Genomic DNA, 21,045 nt, shown 5'->3' with positions numbered 1-21,045 from the left:
TAAATTAGGCATGGACTGTATCAATGAGGATCATGTATCTGAGCTCTGTTAATACACAGGACCATGAGTGATAATAATACAGCATAGCCACTAAGTTTTAGGGTGATTTTTTAATGTACTAAATATATAAATGAAGAATATGTTTATCATTACATATGTATTATATTTAAAATGTATGCCATATAAAAAATAGATAACATGCATTATATAAACATATATATATGTGTCTGTATATAGAAAGCGATGGAAAACAGACTTCAGACCATTAAATATATATGAAAACAATGAGATCAGGGCCGGGCGCAGTGGCTTACGCCTGTAATCCCGCACTTTGGGAGGCCGAGGCGGGTGGATCACGAGGTCAAGAGATCAAGACCATCCTGGTCAACATGGTGAAACCCCGTCTCTACTAAAAATACAAAAAAAAAAAAAAAAAAAAAAATAGCTGGGCATGGTGGTGCTTGCCTGTAATACCAGCTACTCAGGAGGCTGAGGCAGGAGAACTGCCTGAACCCAGGAGGCGGAGGTTGCAGTGAGCCGAGATCGTGCCATTGCACTCCAACCTGGGTAAGGAGCAAAACTCCGTCTCAAAAAAAAAAAAAAAAAAAAAAAAGTGAGATCAGACTGACAGAGAAAGATAAGACAGAAAAGACTATAGAGGTCTTTCTCTGGGAACACATAAACATTTCAAAATAGGATGCAACATATAGTTGTAACAGAAAATATTGACTGATACTCATTTCTTCCTCTTCTATTTCTTGGTTTTCCTAGCAGTTAAAATAGGATATTATAATTTTATCATGATTTTTCTTTGTTTCTAGTCTAAATTCCTTTGTGTGGAATAAAACATATTAAAATATCTCTTTTTTAGATCTGCTAACATGTTTCTTTTCTTTCTTTTAGTTCTGTCTTTCAATAATACAGAAATTCCAGCAAATATTCAAATGAATGGAGCTCTCCCTAACCTCAGATACTTCTCTCTGTGATCCTTCTTGCCTCTCGTCTCCCTATGAGCTTTGCTTCCTTCTTTTCACCGTGGAAACCTTAACTCAAATGCCATTTCTTAGAGAAACTCTCCTGGGCTTCCATAGTCAATGATTTATACTTTAAGTACCCTGTTCTTGTCCTTTACCAAAATGACACACTTTGTAGTTGCATAATATCTGTAGCTTCCACTGAAATGTGTAATCTGTGACACTAGGGACTGGATGTTTGTTTATTTTTATGATTATGACTATTCAGTGAGTTACCAGCACAGTGGTAAGAACACAATAGTCAATCAATATATTTATACTTGAGAGTGAAATAGCATATTTTATAGTTATCTAATGAAATGCTATTTAATTTGTTTTCAGACATATTGTTATCTAGCCATATTTTATCCACTTGAATAAGATTACATTTCATGGCTATGTAACTATGATATCAAAACATCCTCTAATCTCCTTTCACAAATTGCTGGGAAAGAGAAAATATTATTATAACATTCACTACAAATTTACACATGAAAAAAGACCAATTTTCAGCATAATTTAAAACATTAGTGACAGTTTCAAGAATATATGTCATGAATTTCCTAATCTTTGGGTACCTCTGGAAAAAATTTTAACACTAATAAATTTTGTTCTTTTGATCATAGCCAAATGACACCTGAACCAGAAATAGTTTAGAAACATATGAATAATTAGTAAGCATTGTTTGAGGCCTGATATTTGCATTTCTTATTCTGAATATGTGATCCTAAACATAATGTATGAAACTAAATTTTAACTTTCTGATGAATCTAACATAAGAAACAAAAAACCCGTTTATTTGACCAATTTTCAGCCAGCAGGTTCTACAATCTTTTTAAAACTACCAAGAATTTTATATAGATATACATCTATATCAACCTTGTTATTTCAGTAAGGTCATCAATAATTTGTTTTTCATTGACTTTAAAGACAAGCTTTCCATAAATTTTAACATTAGAGCATGCAGCTTTAAAATGCTAACTTTTTCTCAGTGTTGCTTATAAAACAATCCCTTCACAAGTAGTGGGGAAGTGGAAGAATAGGAAGTAGATTGTGCATTTGATTATTTAGAAATTTTTAAGAGTTTTTCCATGACTTGAATTAGACATAGATTATATAGACATGTATATAGATGTGTGTGTGTGTGTGTGTGTGTATTAAGTTTTGCAATTAACAACTATGTAACAGATCAGAGAAAACAAAAAATGCTATTTTATTTTAGAGATTTAATTATTTTCTTACTTTTTATATTAAATATACTCAACCTTGATTGCCACAATCCTATTAAAAGGCATGTTTTCCATCATTTTCTCTACTACATTAACATTTGATACATTTTTAATACATTCCATCTTTAGAAAAATTGATTCTAATGTATTTTATTATGCTTAACTTTATAAACCAATGAATTTGCAATGTCTGCAAGTGAATTTATTTTCAGACATCTCAAGATTTTTATAACTATGTACACTATTCCTTTTTCTTGTCCTTTGAATGTGTAGAGATGTTATAACAATAGTGTCAAAATGGAAGGAAGATTGCTATTCATGAATGGTATTTTAATGTTATGTAGCTACTGACTGTTAACATTTTTTCCAAAAAGAATAGTTGAGACACTGTTCTTTTCTATGTTAGTCTCCAAGGCCATGTTCTTCATGCCAAGCCCCAAAAATGTAAGGCATCACTGGAGAAAAAATCCATTCTAGCTGGTATACACTAAAGGCTCCCCTCATTCTTAAATTCTGCACTCTCTTGGAGATATGCAGGGTTTAGCATGATATGTGATAAATCACAATTTCTGCAAGTGCAGGTAGTAAGATGCTTATACTTTATAGAGACTCTGGTATGGGAGCTGTTAGCCCCACTGCTGGTATAAAGCAATACAGATTGTTGTGTCTATAATATTAGCTTCTGTATATTTGACTCCCCTCTCTGAGCCTGGAGTAGAGCAGTTATTTTTCTGGGGGTTTTGGGATATTGTCAAATGCTTTATCATGTAAGGACCATTTATTCACCTTGATTTACTGAGAGGGTTTACGCTCTTTAAAATATGTTAAGTACCCCCACACTTCTCATTGTTTTAGTTTTTAAATTCTTTAGACAAATATTTTAAGTAACCACTTAGCAGTCATTGAATTAATTTAAAAAGTATTTCAAATGAAATCATAAGTTGAATGTACCATATGTATCTTAAACGCTGTCTTCAAAATAACTTGTTTATCATAGTCTGGACAACTAAAATGACTTCAGTAAGTAAGCCCATGTGAAAATATTGTAACACTTTTCTCCCCAGGTAAACTTTATTTAAAGGGGATTTTCTTGTATCTCTCAGTCAATAATACATCTAAAGAATATCTCTAACAGGAAAGTATTTACAGTCATGAGTGTCAGAGTGTTTTTTTCTACTTAACCTATTTTTTTTTTTTTTTTGGTAAGAAGACTGATCTGGTGTGTGTGTGTGTGTGTGTGTGTGTGTGTGTGTGTGTGTGTGTATTCTACGTATTATTTTGCATGACTCCTAAAAATGGCCTCAGTTTTTCTAAGTTGGCAAATATGGAAATAACCACTTTTCTGTAAAACTATTGACCCAAAACATTACCTGTCTTTCAATATTTTTCAGGCTTGATTTACATTATTGGGTATTGATCCCTGCCTGTCTCTGGGTAGAGAGTAATTTTCTTGTTTGTAATAGTACCTTAAAAATGCATCAAGTATAGTCCGTGGATCATCTTGGCAAATTTCTCTTGCTTTAGAAAGTGCATGACTCTGGATAAGTGAATGAGTCAACAAGAAGAGGAACTGTGCCTCTTTCTCTTATATTTGAGCTTTCAGTTTGAGCAGATATCCTGAACTAAATTTATCATTAGAAAGACTTTTTTATCTTATAATACTGACCTGACCAAAACTCTAGCAACTGATCTCTTGTGAGAGAGCCTAAGATATTTTATGTCTGAGAATTCATTACCCCAAATCACTGAAGGTCAGCAGTGACTCTTCAGAAAAAAAAAGGAAGAAAAAAGAATTGAACTTTTAAATGCTGAGAGGCTTAACTAACTGTAGCTATTGTATATGAAGCTTAAGGCCAAAGCAGAGATGTAAATCAAAGACAAAGTGACATCATGTCACTAAATTTGGCTAAATTCGCCCTTATCTGAGTTTTTCTCTTTTTTCTTTTTTTACATCATAAAAGCCACATGCATATAAACTAAGAACAGTAGTGTATCTAAACTTTGTACTTGGGAAAAATGTACACAGATCTGGATAGAAAGCATTTTTAAGTCTCAATGTAGACTTTGTACTGATGTTCTTATGGAAGATTTCTTAACATCTATTTGCCCTTCCTCAAGCTTACATCACTGAAAGAATGTACTTTTAAAGAGACTCAGATCATTCTTAAAGTTGAATGGAAATGCTCTTTTTAAAGTCAGTCTTGTGCACTTGCTCTACCCTGGGTCTACCCTCTCTTCCTCACTGGAATAATGCCTGCATTTGGCAGCATATGTCACAGATAGTCACCATTTGACACCAGTGTTATCCATTATTGAAGCCCTGTTTGACAAGAAATGAATCTGTTCAAGGAAGAGATTTATTATACACTAGAGTGATGAAGTCGGTGTTTTCTAAACTCTCAAGAGTGTTCTGTTTTCTCGCTATTTAGCTCATCTTTTAGAAAACAAACAGGAAATATTTAATCTACTAGCCTTTTTTCTCAACAACTACTTCTCTTGATTTAGTTTCAGTATTGAACCTCATTCATCAAATTGGGTCAGCATATGCTACAAAAAAGAAGTGTGGATATTGGTTTTTATTTTTTAAAGTAAGCCAAAATTTATACAAGGAAGTTGGAGGAATAAAGATTTACTCAGAATTCAAAAACAATTCTAATCATTTAAATGTAAATAAGAAAAAATCAAGTATCAATAAATAATAAGAAAAATAAATTTACTTAAAAATGTTATAATATCTATTCACTTATAATTTTTATTGCATCATAGCAATTTGGATATGTTTATGAAACTGAAATAAAATTCTGTTTCATAATTAAAATATATGAAGAGAATGGTTTCTTTGAAAATGATTAATGAAATTCCAACAATAATGTATACATATAAGCACATTATTAGGCAATATAGATACAGATGTTTAGAGATAATTATTGCTCTATAAAAACTTGAAATCTAAGTACAGTAGTAAAAATTACACCTAATATAATCAAAGATCTAATAATTTCTTACATCAGGCATAATCTAACAACTTTTTAAAGAATGTATTCTATTAAAATACAAACTAAAAACAAATAAGCAAGGTATAAATATACAAATCCACAAATAAAATATAAATACAATTAAATAAATAATTAGAAATATGTGTTAGAAGTCATACATGAAGCCAGGTGCGGTGGCTCACGCCTGTAATCCCAGCACTTTGGGAGACCAAGATGGACACATCACGAGGTCAAGAGATCGAGACCATCCTGGCCAGCATGGTGAAACCCCATCTCTACTAAAAATACAAAAATTGGCTGGACCTGGTGGCATGCGCCTGTAGTCCCAGCTACTTGGGAGGGTGAGGTAGGAGAATTCACTGAAACTGGGAGGTGGAGGCTGCAGTTAGCCGAGATCATGTCACTGCACTCCAGCCCAGTGCCTGGCGACAGAGAAAGAGTCTGTTTAAAAAAAAAAAGAAGTCATATATGATATTCAATTAGTTGACACTGAAGTTAATTCCTAGATTCAGTTTTATTGTCAGCTATGTTCATTATAACATAATTTTCCTATCTATATTGTCTTGAATTTTATATACTACAATTATTTACTTAATATCTTTTCTTTACTAAAATAGAATACAGAAACACATACAAAATATTAATATAGATTTAGCTCCTTGTTCTACTTTACACTACTTTCATTTATTAACAAAATTATACTGAACATTAAGTATTTTTTGTGAATAAGGGTCATAACATTGACATTAATAACATTAATATGCTTTTGTGCAATGACATCCTCAAAGAGCTCTGACTCAGTAATATGTTATATCATAACAATCCATTTTTACTATGAGTATTCTGTGTTCTTCTTTTCTTTTGGTTTGTGAGTGTGAGTGTGTGTGCATGTGTGTGTGTGTGTGTGTGTGTGTGTGTGTGCTTATAATTACCAAGTGGCCCTCTAAGGATGAACCTTAATGTAAGAACAAAATGAAAGTGCTTTTGAAAAACTATTGCAGCTTAGAGGCTTTTAAAATAAACTTACTACTTTTTTATGCTTAGATAAATATATGGCAGATAATTTATTCTTCCATAACTATGAAATATATTAATGTAAGACTAGTCATTAAACAATTACAGAACCTATTTAAATCATGAGTTGTAGAAGCAACAGTTAGCCTTCAAAATCAGAAAACCTAGAGAAAAGCAGTTATAATCACAATTATCTCTGAAATTTACTCAAGAATTCATCAAAATGGAGGCACATTATTTCTCTTAACAGTTCTAACTAAAACCATTTTTCCATTAACACTGAAATCAGTTTTTAGTTAAGCACCAAATGAAATAATTTGTATCTAGCTTGTGGCAATGAAAAAATAAGTCACTTTTTATAGTAGTATAATTCTCACTGTGGAAAAAAACACACACAAACCATTAAAAACAATAAGATACAATTTAGAACACAAGAGCTTGAATAATTCAAAATATATCAATATGTAAAGAATTTCTTTTTGTTTTAATTTTTATTTTGTCTAGTGCATAAGCACATATAGTTCAACTGTAATAATTTCTGTAGATGTGCTCCGTATATGTGTCATCAGTTGCAATTATTAAATAATATTTTTCTCCTTTTATTTTACTCATTGCATAGAAGTCTCTAGTAAGTCTTATTTCATAGTGGTCCAAGCATTTGTTACTAACATGAAATCACTGGTGGGTGTCCTCCTAACATAAAAAGCACCAAAAGCCTACTTTATCTACCAGAAAAGGAGACTAGATTAAAAAAAACTTTAGATAAGAACTAGTTTACTGCAGCTAAACAACACACACAGACACACACAGAAACAGAGGCACACACGTATACACATAAAAAGTAGGGACACACTGCACACTCCAGCAAAATCTGAATGAAGATCTAAGGCTTCCCAATTTGCCAGGCATTAATGCATTCCTCTTACCACTTTCCACGGAGTGGTATCAGAGATGGCCTAGAGGAGAGTCAGGACTTTCACCTTTTCTGAGAAGTATTGAGGTAACATCCCCTCCCCCACGTCTACATGAGTAAAGAACACGTGGGGAAAGTAAAATAGCCACTGTTATTCTTCAAAGCCCAGGAGTTATCAATCAAGGACTCATGGGGAACTAAAACTCCAACATCTTCCAAACAATGATGAGAAGAAACTCCCTTAGGTATCATTGGAAGCCAATTAGAAAGCCTGGAATTCTACTTCAACCAAACAATAGTGAGGCAGTGGTCATTCACTTCCAAAGCAATGTCAGCACATGCCACCTAAAGCTCTAATACCAAAACTATATAAAGGTATCATAAGAATGGAAAACAACTAGCAAAATATTAGCAAATCAAATCCAACAATGTACAAGGAGAATTATACAGCATGATCAAGTGAGATTTACTCTAGGTATACAAGGCTGATTCAACATTTGCAAATGAATTAATATGATTCATCACATCAATGGGCTAAAGAAGAAAAACTGGATTGTCTTATCAGAAGATTCAGAAAAATATTAGACAAAGCCATTACTCATTCATGACAAAAACTCTCAGCAAAGTAGGAATAGAGGGGAAGTTTCTTACTTAAGAGAGAACATCTACAAATAAGCCACAGTTAACATCAAACGTGCTGGTGAGAAAACAGATACTTTCTAACTAGGATCAGGAGTAGGACAAGAATGTCTCCACTCACAACTTCAATTAAACATAATATTGGAAATGTTAGCTAATTCAATAAAACAAGAACATGAAATAGAAGATACAAATTTGGAAGCGAAATAAAACAATCTGTGTTCACAGATAACATGATTGTGTACATAGAAAAACTTCCAAAGTATCCATAAAAAAACTATAATAATGAAAGCAAAGTTGCAGGACATGAGATTAATGTGCAAAATTTAATTATTTTCTATATGTCAGAAATGAACAATTACAATTTAAAATAAAAAAACAAAACACCATTTAACATAGCACCTAAAATATAGCACCTAAGTATAAATACAATAAAATATGTGCAAAATCTATTTTTAGAAAATAACAAAACTCTGAATAAAAAAGTAAAAATAAAAATGAATGGAGAGATATTATTTAACCATGTATTGGAAGACTCTATACTCTAAACAACACAGATCATCTCAAAGTGAGCTATAGATTCAATGAAATGCCAATAACAATCTTAGCATGCTGTTTTGTAGGTATCTATAAACCAATTCTTAAGTTTACATAGAAAGGCAAAAATCAGAACAGACAAAACACAAAGAAAAAGTATACACAAAACGTCAGAGAAATCATACGACCTAACTTTATGTCTTGTTATAAAGTTATGATAATTAAGACAGAATAGCATAGGCAAGAAAATGGACATGAAGTTAAATAAAAAATAATGAAGATTATAGAGATACACCTATACAAAAATACAGTCAACTGATATTTGACAAAATAACAGAGGCAATTTAGTGGGGAAAAATACTGTTTTTAACAAATGTTTATGAAAAAATTGAATGGTTAAATACAAAGGATTTTAAAAATGAATGGAGGGCACATGCCTTTCAAACAATTAACTCAAAATTGACAACAGGCCTAAATGGAAAACAAAACTACAGAACTAGAAGAAAATATAAAGAAATATCTTTATGACCTTGGGTTTGGCAATGAGTTTTATATACAAAAACCAAAAGCATTATTTATAAAATAAAAGAAAAAGGAAAGGCAAATTGATGTTTATAAAATGAAATGCTTCTGCTATGTAAAATATACTGTTAAGTCAATAAAAAGAGAAGCTGCAGACCAAGAGAAAATATATTAAAGAGGATTTTGAAGATGGCCGAATAAGAACAGCTCTGGACTGCAGTTCCTAGCATAAACATAGAGGGTGAGTGATCACTGCATTTCCAAATGAATTTTTACTGCCCGGAGACCAGGAGATTCTTGGGCGGAAAAGTGCCATGAGTTTCTAGCATGGCTGTTTCAGCCAGCTCAGCAGGTCTCCGCACAAAAACTCACACAAATCCAGGCACCATTTCAACTGGTGACTGGAATGCATGGGAGACAGAGTCGCCCATTCACCTGAACAAAAGAGGGCTGAAACAGGGAACCAGGTGATCTGGCTAAGCTGGTCCCACCCCCACAAAGACCAGCAATCTGAAAGGCTTTGGATTGAGAGTTTCACAGCAATTACAGCTGAACCCGGGATGGTCCAGCTCTGTGGGGGAGGGGCATCCACCATTACTGAGGCAGTCCGCCATTACCAAGGCAGCCTGCCATGACTGAGGCAATCTGCCATTACTAAGGCAGTCTGCCATTACAGAGACAGTCTGCCATCACTAAGGCAGACCACCATTACCAAAGTAATTCTAACTATACCCCCATAAATAAAACTGCAAGGAAGTTCACATAGCAGCTGGGCAGAGCCCATGGCAGCTCAGCAACACCTCTGCTGGCAGACTGTAACTAACTAGGCTACCTTCTCACTGGGCAAGGCATCTCTGAAAAAAAAGGCAGCAGAATGACAGGAACTTATAAATAAAGCTCCACCTTCCAGGGACAGAGCACCTGGGGGAAAAAAGGTGGTTATGAGTTCCATTGCAGCATACTTAACTGTACCTGTCCAGCAGCTCTGAACAGAACAGACCTCACAGCTCAGCACTTGAGCTCCTATAAGGGACAAGCAGCTCCTCAAGCAGCTCCTGACCCCCACAAACCAAAGAGACACCTCATAAAGGAGAGCTCAGGCTGACATCTGGCAGGTATCCTTCTGTGACAAAGATAACCAAAAAAGAAACTGGCAGAAACCCTTAGTGTTCTGCAGCCACTGCCCGTGATTCCCAGGCAAGCCGGGTCTGGAGTGGACCCCTAGCAGTCCTACAGCAAGGGAGCCTGACCGTTAGAAGGAAAACAAAGAAACAGAAATACCTTCATCAGCAACAAAAAGGACATTCACTCAGAGATCCCATCTGAAAGTAACCAACAAGAGAGACCACAGGTAGATAAATCCACAAATATGGGAAGAAACCAGTGCAAAAACAATGAAAATACCCAAAACCAGAGCATCCCTCCTCCAACGGATCACAATGGATCACAGCAAGGCTGGATGGAGAATGAGTCTTATGAATTGACAGAAACAGGCTTCAGAAGGTGAGTAATGACAAACTTCTCTGAGCTAAAATATCATGTTTTAACCCAATGCAAAGACACTAAGAACCTTGAAAAAAGGTTTGACGAAATGCTAACGAGAAAAAACAGCTTAGAGAGGAAAATAAATGAATTGATGGAGCTGAAAAACCCAACACGAGAAATTCGCATAGCATACAAAAGTTTCAATAGCCGAATCCACCAAGCAGAAGAAAGGATATCAGAGACTGAAGATCAACTCAATGAAATAAAATGAGAAGGCAAGATTAGAGAAAAAAGAGTAAAAAGAAATGAACAAAACCTCCAAGAAACATGGAATTATGTTAAAAGACCTAATATACATTTGATAGATGTATCTGAATGTGACAGAGAGAATGAATACAAGCTGGAAAACACTTTTCAGCATATTATCCAGGAGAACTTCCCTAACCTAGCAAGGCAGGCCAACATTCAAGTCCAGGAAATACAGAGAACGCCACAAAGATATTCCTCAAGAAGAGCAACCCCAAGGCACATAATCGTCAGAGTCACCAGGGTTGAAATGAAGGGAAAAATGCTAAGGGCAGCCAGAGAGAAAGGTAGGGCTACCCACAAAGGGAAGCCCATCAGACTCACAATGTATCTCTCAGCAGAAACCCTAGAAGCCAGAAGAGAGTGGGGGGCAATATTTAACATCCTTAAAGAAAAGAACTTTCAACCTAGAATTTCATACCCAGCCAAACTAAGCTTCATAAGCTAAGGGGAAATAAAATCCTTTATGAACAAGCAATTGCTCAGAGATTTCATGAACCACCAGGCCTGCTTTACAAGAGCTCCTTGAAGAAGCACTAAACATAGAAAGGAACAACCAGTACCAGCCACTCTAACAATGTACCAAATGGTAAAGAGCATCAACACAATGATGAAACTGTGTCAACTAATCAGCAAAACAACCAGCTAGCATCAAAATGGCAAAATGAAATTTACACATAACAATATAAACCTTAAATGTAAATGAGCTAAATGCCCCTGTCAAAAGACACAGACTGGCAAATTGGATAAAAAGTTAATAACCATTAGTGTGCTGCATCTAGGAAACCCATCTCACATGCAAGGATACACAAAAGCTCAAAATAAAGAGATGGAGGAAAGTCCACCAAGCAAATTGAGAGGAAAAAAAAAAAGCAGAAGTTACAATCCTAGTCTCTGATAAAATAAGCTTTAAACCAACAAAGATCAAAAGAGACAAAGAAGGTAATTACATAATGGTAAAAGGATTAATGCAACAAGAAGAGCTATCAACCCTAAATACATACACACCCAATACAGGAGCACCCAGATACATAAAGCAAGTTCTTAATGACCTACAAAGAGATTTAGACTCCAACACAACAATAGTGGGAGACTTTAACACTCCACTGTCAATATTAAACAGATCAACGAGACAGAAAATTAACAAGGATTTCCAGGACTTGAACTCAGACCTGGAACAAGCAAACCTGATAGACATTTATGAACTCTCCACCCCAAATCCACAGAATATACATTCTTCATAGCACCACATCACATCTACTCTAAAACTGACCACATAATTGGAAGTAAATCACTCCTCAGCAAATGCAAAAGAATGGAAATCATAACAGTCTGTCAGACCACAGTGCAATCAAATTAAAACTAAGCATTCAGAACCTAACTGAGAAGTGCACAACTTCATGGAAATTGAACAAATGGCTCTTGAATGTGGACTGGATAAACAATGAAATGAAGGCAGAAATAAAAATGTTCTTTGAAACCAGTGTGAACAAAGACAATGTACCAGAATCCATGGGACACATTTAAAGCAGTGTCTAGAGGAGAATTTACAGCAGTAAATGCCCACATGAGAAGCAAGAAAAGATCTGAAATCGCCACCCCATCATCAAAATAGAAAGAGCTAGAGAAGCAAGATCAAAAAAACTCAAAAGCTAGTAGAAGACAAGAAATAACTAAGATCAGAGCAGAACTGAAGGAGATAGAGACACAAAAACCCTTCAAAAAAATCAAAAAATACAGGAGCCGGTTTTTTTGAAAAGATCGACAAAATAGAACACTAGCCAGATTAATAAAAAAGAAAAGAGAATAATCAAATAGATGCAATAAAAAATGATAAAGGAGATATCACCACAAATTCCACAGAAATACAAACCACCATCAGAGATTACTACAACAACTCTATGCACATAATCTAGTAAATGTGGAAGAAATGGATAAATTCCTGGACACTTACACCCTCCCAAGCCTAAACGAGGAAGAAGGCAAAACCCAGAATAGACCAATAACAAGGGCTGAAGTAGAGGCAGCAATTAATAGCTTACCAACCACAAAAAGTCCAGGTCCAGTTGGGTTCACAGCCAAATTCTACCGACATACAAAGAGGAGCTGGTATCACTCCTTCTGAAACTATTCCAAACAATCCAAAAAGAGGGAATCCTTCCCAAATCATTTTATGAGACAAACATCATCCTGATACCAAAATGCAGTAGAGACTCAGCAAGAAAAGAAAACTTCAGGCCAATATCCATGATGAACACAGATGCAAAATCTTAAGTAAAATACTGGCAAACCGATTGCAACAGCACATCAACAAGCTTATCCATTACAATCAAGTAGGCTTCATCCTGGGGATGCAAGGCTGATTCTACATAATCAAGTTTATAAACATAATTCACCACATAAAGAGAACCAAAGAAAAAACCACGTGATAATCTCAATAGATGCAGAGAAGGCCTTCAACAAAATTCAACAGTCCTTTATGGTAAAAACTCTCAAAAAACTAGGTATCGACAGAATGTATCTCAAAATAATAAAAGCTATTTACAACAAACCCACAGCAAATATCATACTGAATGAGCAAAAACTGGAAGCATTCCCTTTGAAATCTGGCACTAGACAAGGATGCTCTCTCTCACCACTCCTACTCAATATAGTATTGGAAGTTCTAGCCACAGCAATCAGACAAGAAAAAGAAATAAAGCAGATGAAATTAGGAACATAGGAAGTCAAATTGTCTCTATTTGCAGACGACATGATTGTATATCTAGAAGACCCCATCGTCTCAGCCCAAAATCTCCTGAAACTGATAAACAACTTCAGCAAAGTCTCAGGATACAAAATCAATCTGCAGAAATCACAGGCATTCCTATACACCAATAAAATACTCAAGAGAGCCAAATCAAGAACAAACTGCCATTCACAATTGCTACAAAGAGACTACAATACCTAGGAATACAACTAACAAAGGATGTAAAGGACCTCTTCAAGAAGAACTAAAAACCACTGCTCAACGAAATAAGAGAGGACACAAAGAGATGGAAAAACACTCTATGCTCATGAATAGGAAGAATCAATATCGTGAAAATGGCCATACTGCCCAAAGTAATTTATAGGTTCAAAACTATCCCTAACAAGCTATGAATCACCTTCTTCACAGAACTGGAAAATGCCACCTTAAACTTCATAAAAAACAAAAAGAGAGCCCACATAGTAGTCAATTCTAAGCAAAAAGAACCAAGCTAGAGGCATCATGCTACCTGACTTCAAACAATACTACAAGACTACAGTAATCAAAACAGCACGGTACTTGTACCAAAACAGAAATATAGACCAATAGAACAGAATAGAGGCCTTGGAGGCAATGCCACATATCTACAACCATCTGATCTTTGACAAACATGACAAAAACAAGCAATGGGGAAAGGAGTCCCTGCTTAATAAATGGTGTTGGAAAACTGGCTAACCATGTGCGGAAAGCAGAAACTGGACCCCTTCCTGACACCTTACACTAAAATTAACTCCAGATGGTTTAAAGACTTAAACATCAGACCTAACACCATAAAAACCTTAGAAGAAAACCTAGGCAAAACCATTCAGGACATAGGCATAGGCAAAGACTCCATGACTAAAACACCAAAAACATTGGCAACAAAAGCCAAATTAGACGAATGGGATCTAATTAAACTCTAGAGCTTCTGCACAGCAAAAGAAACAATTATTAGAGTGAACTGGCAACCAAAAGAATGGGAAAAAAATGTTTGCAATCTACCCATCTGACAAAGGGCTAATATCCAGAATCAACAAAGAACTAAAACAGATTTACAAGAAAAAAGAAAACAAACCCATTCAAAAGTGGGCAAAGGATATGAACAGACACTTTACAAAAGAAGCCATCAACATGAAGAAAATGCTCATCATCACTGGTCATTAGAGAAATGCAAATCAAAACTACATTGAGATACCATCTCATGCCAGTTAGAATGGCAATCATTTAAAAATCTGGAGACAACAGATGCTGGAGAGGATATGGTGAAACAGGAATACTTATACACAGTTGGTGGGAGACTAAATTAGTTCAACCATGTGGAAGACAGTGTGGCGATTCCTCAAAGACCTAGAAATAAAAATTCCGTTCGACCCAGCAATCCCATTACTGGGTATATATCCAAAGGATTATAAATCGTTCTACTATAAGGATACATGCACAGGAATGTTCATTGCAGCACTGTTTACAATGGCAAATACCTGGAACCAACCCAAATGCCCATTGATGATAGACTGGACAGGTAAAAAGTGGCACATATACACCAGGGAATATTATGAAGCCATCAAAAATGATGAGTTCATGTTCTTTGTAGGGACATGGAGGAACCTGTAAACCATCATTCACAGCAAACTGACACAAGAACAGAAATCAAACACCACATGTTCTCACTCATAGGTGGGTGTTGAACAATGAGAACACATGGACACAGGGATGGGAGTATCACACACTGAGGTCTATGGGGTGGGACTACGGGAGGGACAGTTGGGGGTAGGAAGTTGGGGATGGATAACATGGGGAGCAATGCCAGATATAGGTGACGGAGATGGAGGCAGCAAACCATATTGCCATGTATATACCTATGCAACAATCCTGCATGTTCTTTACATGTATCCCAGAACCTAAAATGTAACAATACACACACACACACACACACGCACACGTGTGTGTTTATATATATATCCACACACATATATATACACATATATATATACACACACACATATATATACACATATATATGTAAATAGAAAGAAAGAAAATATGTTAAAGACTTTTCTTATAAAGAATATGTATCCAAAATATACGGAGAAAAATTGAAACTTAATATTAAGAAAACGAAAAGTCCTAATTTGAAATGCATAAAAGTCTGAAGAAATATATCACCAAAGAGGACATAGAACTAAAAATATAAGTATATGAACAGATCCTCAACATTTGCCGATAGAAAATTGCAAAATCAAACAATGTAATATTACTACACACCTATTAGTATGGGTAAACTTAGAATATTGCCAATACCAACTTCTGGTAATAATGCAAATAAGAAATCACTTTCATTCACTGTTGGAGCTAATTAAAATGACATAGCCATTTTAGGAGAATGTCTGAAAGTTTTTTACACGATTAAGCAGATTCTGACCATACAGTCCACTAAACATACTACTAGGTATTCACCCAACTGTCTTGCAATTGCAAGACTATGGAACCAGCCAAATGTCCATTAATCAACCAGTATATAAAGAAGTTGTGGTATATATATGATGGAATTATACTCAGCCATTAAAAAGAATGAATTAATGGCATCCACAGCAACCTGGATGAACCTGGAGACTATTATTCCAAGTGAAATAGCTCAAGAATGAAAAACCAAACATCCCATTGTCCCACTCATAAGTGGGAGCTAAGCTATGAGTATGTAAAGGCATAAAAATAATGCAATGGACCTTGGGGACTTGGGGAAATGGTGGGAAAGGGGTGATGGATTAGGACTACAAATTGGGTTCAGTGTATACTGCTCAGATGATAGGTACACCAAAATCTCACAAGTCACCACTAAATAACTTACTCATGTAACCAAATGCCACCGTTCCTCCAAAATCTACGGGGGAAAAAAAAGTTTCCATGGGATAGTGGTATTGTAGGGCTCTTTATTTCTCTAATCACACTCAACTGTTAAATTTTATGAATTGCCAAAGGACTGCTCAATTATTTGTAATCATGCCATGGGGTGACAAACTGCTCTAAATTTAACCCTACAAAATCCTAGCTCCTTTTAAGGAATAGTTTCTGGGGTCAGTGTTTGACTTTTGTCTTGACACTAAAAGTGCTTTTCTCAAGTGTGTTATTCCTGGGATATTTTCTGCCAGCTAACTGGAATATAGTTTTACCTGTATCTTGAATCTCCACTTTCCTTTTACAACAACTTCTGTTCCACTGTTCTTCAGAGCACGCCTAAGTCTTAACTTCTCCAACCTTTGCTGGAAATAAAGTGAGTTTCTTTGTAAACAGATGAAGAGTTTTAGGTTTTACGGCCTCTGCTCTTCCCAGGTAAAATATCTGGACTAGGAATATGTATCTAAGGGTGGAGACAATCGCCAGGTTCTCTCTAAGACTCTGTGCAAGGGTCTATACACTTGGTTGAGGGTGGGGAGGCAGCAGCCCAAAGTCCTCTCCACTTCCTCCTCACAGAACCACCGCCTGACAAGCTGTGTTAAAGGTCGTTAGAACCTGTCTTCTCAGCACATCATGCCCAAATTAGAGTCTCCTTTCTACAAATGAGGGTTGGGTAGCAAAAGGGACCCTCATTTCTCAACCACTCTTAAGTTGAGCAATAGGTAATTGGGATACCATGAGTAATGCTGACATTCTGCTTCTCCAGGTAAGAAAGCCCTCCAACTGGACAATGGAAGGAGCCTTGTCTTCTCAGCTACAGCAATCTGGAATAAAGTGTATCTTTCTGTGCATAAAGGACAAAGAGAAAAAGTATTTTTATTACATTTTCTGTATCTTTTAGAATACATATTTTTATTAGATGCTGTACTCAGGACCATTGCTAAAGGCCTCGAACACATGTACACACAGATGTATACACACACACACACACACACACACATGCAACATATACTTTCACCAGTCTCACTGGAGAATAGGTGGAGAGTCAGTGGCACTGTTCATTCACACATTGATGCCTGAAGCAGATCTCTTTTAAATTTACCTATACAGTTACCCTTACCAGTATGATTTTTTTTCCTACGTGCATTCAAATTATTCTCTTTTGTTCTTGAATTTTGTCCTAAACCACTTTCTGTAGAGTTTCTTGTAGGGTCGTTATGCTATTGGCAAATTGGCTTAATTTTTGTTTGATTGGGAAAGTTTCAATTAATACTTCATTTTCGAAGGATGGCTTTGCTAGATGTGGAATTTTTCTTGACTTTTTTTTTCTTTAAGCACTTTAATTAACTCATGTCAGTGCCTTCTGACCTTCCTGAGTTCTAATGAAAAATCAGTTAATTTTATTGAGGATCACCTGAATATGTTATCATTTATTTCCTACTTTTTAAAAAATTTGCCTTTTGCATTTGGATTTCAAATACATGATTTTGATATGAATATCTATGGACCTCTTTTATTTTATTGAATATGTAATTCAATGAGCTTCTTGGTGGATTAATGGAGATAAATATTTTTTTCATCAAAGAAAAAATATTTTTGGCCATTATGTTTTCAAACACGCCTTCTGGTTCTTTTCTCATTTCTCTCCTTCTGAGATTCCTATCATGAGAATTTTATCATGCTTGATAGTTTTCCACAGATCTCTGACACTTTGCTTTTTTGTCTTTCTGCTCCTCAGGCTGAATAATCTCAATGAGCCTATGTTCAGGTTCACTGATTTTTTCTTCTGCCTACTTAAATCTGCTGTTGAGCCCTTGTAGTCAGTTTTATATTTAGCTGTTGCACTGTAAATTCCAGAACTTCTAGTTGGTTCTCTTTTATAATTTCTTTTGATTAATACTATTTGATGAAATGTCATTTACATAATTTTTTTTACATAGTGTTTCCTTTGCCTCTTTGAACATGTTTAAAATAGATGATTTAATGTGCTGGCTTTCTCAGGAACAGTTTGCTTACTTTTCTTTGTATGGGCCACACTTTCTTATTTATTTGCATGGCTTATATTTTTGATTTGAAACTAGATATTTTAAACAATACAATCTGGCTACTCTGAAATTTAGATTCTTTCATTTCTCTACAGTTTCTTGTTGTTGCTGCTTATCATAGTCATTGCTTATTTGTTTGTGACTTTTTCAAATTAATTAGTAAAGTCTTCTTTGCCATATAAGCCCATTGAATTATTTTCTTGGTTAGTTTAAGTATTAGCTAATAAGACAGAGATTTCCGTAAATGCCTGGAACCAACACATGTTTGGGTCTTTGATGAGGGGTTCTGTGGACATATTTAGACTTAATATTAATACTTGGGAAACATAAAATTATACCTTAGTTTTTCATTTCTGCATAAGCAGAGACTTAAGATCAGTATAAGGTTACAGCCTAGGGCTCCTACTGTATTTTCTATGCATGCACACAGCCCTACACATGCACACTGTCTTCCAGATTCCATAGAATAAATCAAAGCTATTGAAAATCCATATGAGTGTCTAATTCTTTAGCCATATTTTAAGCCTTCTTAGTTAAGCTATTATTTTTTCAGACTGTTATCTATTGCTTCATGCAGGTACTATGTTAAAATACTTTCTTGGAAATGTTTTTAATAAACTCAGCCTCACCATCCCCTCATCTGTCTTCCCCCTTTTATCAGTGGATTGACTCTGAATCAGGTTAAATAAAGATAAGCCTCTATACTGGGGTATTCTAAAAAACCAACAGACAAGTCAAATAATAATGGTTTTGAGAATGAGTCTTTTAAAGAGCTCCAGCTCTGCTCTGTTTCCTCTAGTACCAGTAATATGGATGTCACTTTCAAAGCTACTACTGAGTTGAGGAGGATGGTTTGAAGGTAGGTAAACTGAAACACAACAAAGCTTACTTTTGTTACCAAAGGTCACCTATTTTTCTTGAACAAACAGCCACTTGATTCAAGGCTTTGGTTAAGTTTCAGATTTCTAAAAAGTTGATTCAAACAACTTTAGGTATTTTGTTGTTGCTTTTATGAAAAAAACATATTTCAAAGGCCCTTACACTAGTATTTGTATGTATTTCATAATATATAACATTCTTAAAAGATAAAATAAGAGAAATAAAGAACAGAATTATGTTTACCAGGGTTAAGGAAAAGGTGGGTACAAAGGGGTAGCAGATACAGCTATAAAAACTAAAATTCAAGAGATCTTTGTTGTGATGGAAATGTTCTACATCTTAACAGTACAAATGTCAATATGCAAAGTGTGTTAATATACCATTAGGGACTGAATGTTTCTATTCTCCCAGAATTCATATGTTGAAACCCTAAACTCAATGAGATGATATTAGGATGTAGGGCCTTTGAGAGATAATTAGATCATGAAGGTGAAGCCCTTATAAATGGGATTAGTACTCTGTGTAAGAAGATCCCAGAGACCTAGCTAGCAGTCTTTACACCATGCGACATTACAACAACAAGTTGGCAGCCTGTAGCCTGGAGAAGGCCCTTATCAGAACCCAACCATGCTGGCACATTGATCTTGGGCTTCCATCCTCTAGAACTGTGAGAAATAAATTTATGTTGTTTATAAGCCATCTACTCTATGAACCTGTCAGTATTACTTCTTACAACTGTCTCTAAATGGAGAAATACCCCAAAATTTTAAAGGCAAAGAATTTATACTACCTACCATGAGTTCAAAAAACATGTTTTTTTAATTCTACCAGGTTATCATTCATATGTATAGTTAAGGTTAATTCTAATGAGTTATTATACACACACACACACACACATACACAAACTTTGTATATATGTACATTAAAAAGTAGTCATTTATGGTATTTTATGTTTCTTTTAGAAAAAGATAAAAACAAAACTTCTACTGTTTCTTCAGTATTATAGTTATTAACTAATTATATATAAAGATATATATCTATTTATTAATTTTGGTTCCCACTAAATATGTCATGGAAAATGATATTATATTGTGGGTACTCAGTCAGGGTGGTGGCAAAAATATTAAGGGAAATATAGTAGAGAAAGTTATAGAATAGAGTCACAAACCCTTTTGGAAGCTCCAAGGGTTTTTTCTATAGTTATTGACTGAAGGCAGCCTTGTTGCCTTAAATAAGTTAGAGTAGAAACAAAGCAATGTGGGGAGTTTATCTAACTAAATTGTTTACTCATGTGGTCTTAAAAATAACCTTTGAGTCAGATGGCCCCCTCTGGTGGAGGTTGACCAGGGAAATTACCCTCTAATGGTGTTTGCTTTAGGCTCCCAACCTGGCCTTCAATCTTTCTCCACAAGTGGGTTGACTTAACAGCCTCTGTTATTAAATCCATACTGAATAAATGCAAGGAGGGCCAATTAGTCAGTGTCCTGTAGCTGTGCTCTCTCTCTGTGAGTGGCTCACGACCTCTCAGCCCACTTGTTCAGTGGGAATTTGTTTTTGAATGCATCTATTCATCCATCATGCAGCTGGGGTCTGTGGGCTGGACCATGGCATTAAATAACTAGATTAGTGGAGGCAAGCATAACAAATAATTTCCATAATAAAAGCTTCACTAGATCTCAAAGAGTTTTCAGGTGGAATAATTGTTAGATTTCTAGGAGAATGTTGGAGGCAGTTTGTTAAAAAATATACACTTGCTTAACTATAACAAGGATGTGTAAAGCAAAAATGCACTTAATACAAGTACATAA

Source organism: Callithrix jacchus, chromosome 1, assembly GCF_049354715.1.
Source record: "Callithrix jacchus isolate 240 chromosome 1, calJac240_pri, whole genome shotgun sequence".
Lineage (NCBI taxonomy): Eukaryota > Metazoa > Chordata > Mammalia > Primates > Cebidae > Callithrix > Callithrix jacchus.
The sequence above is the reverse complement of the archived record's forward strand: the minus strand, read 5'-3'. Positions refer to the sequence as shown.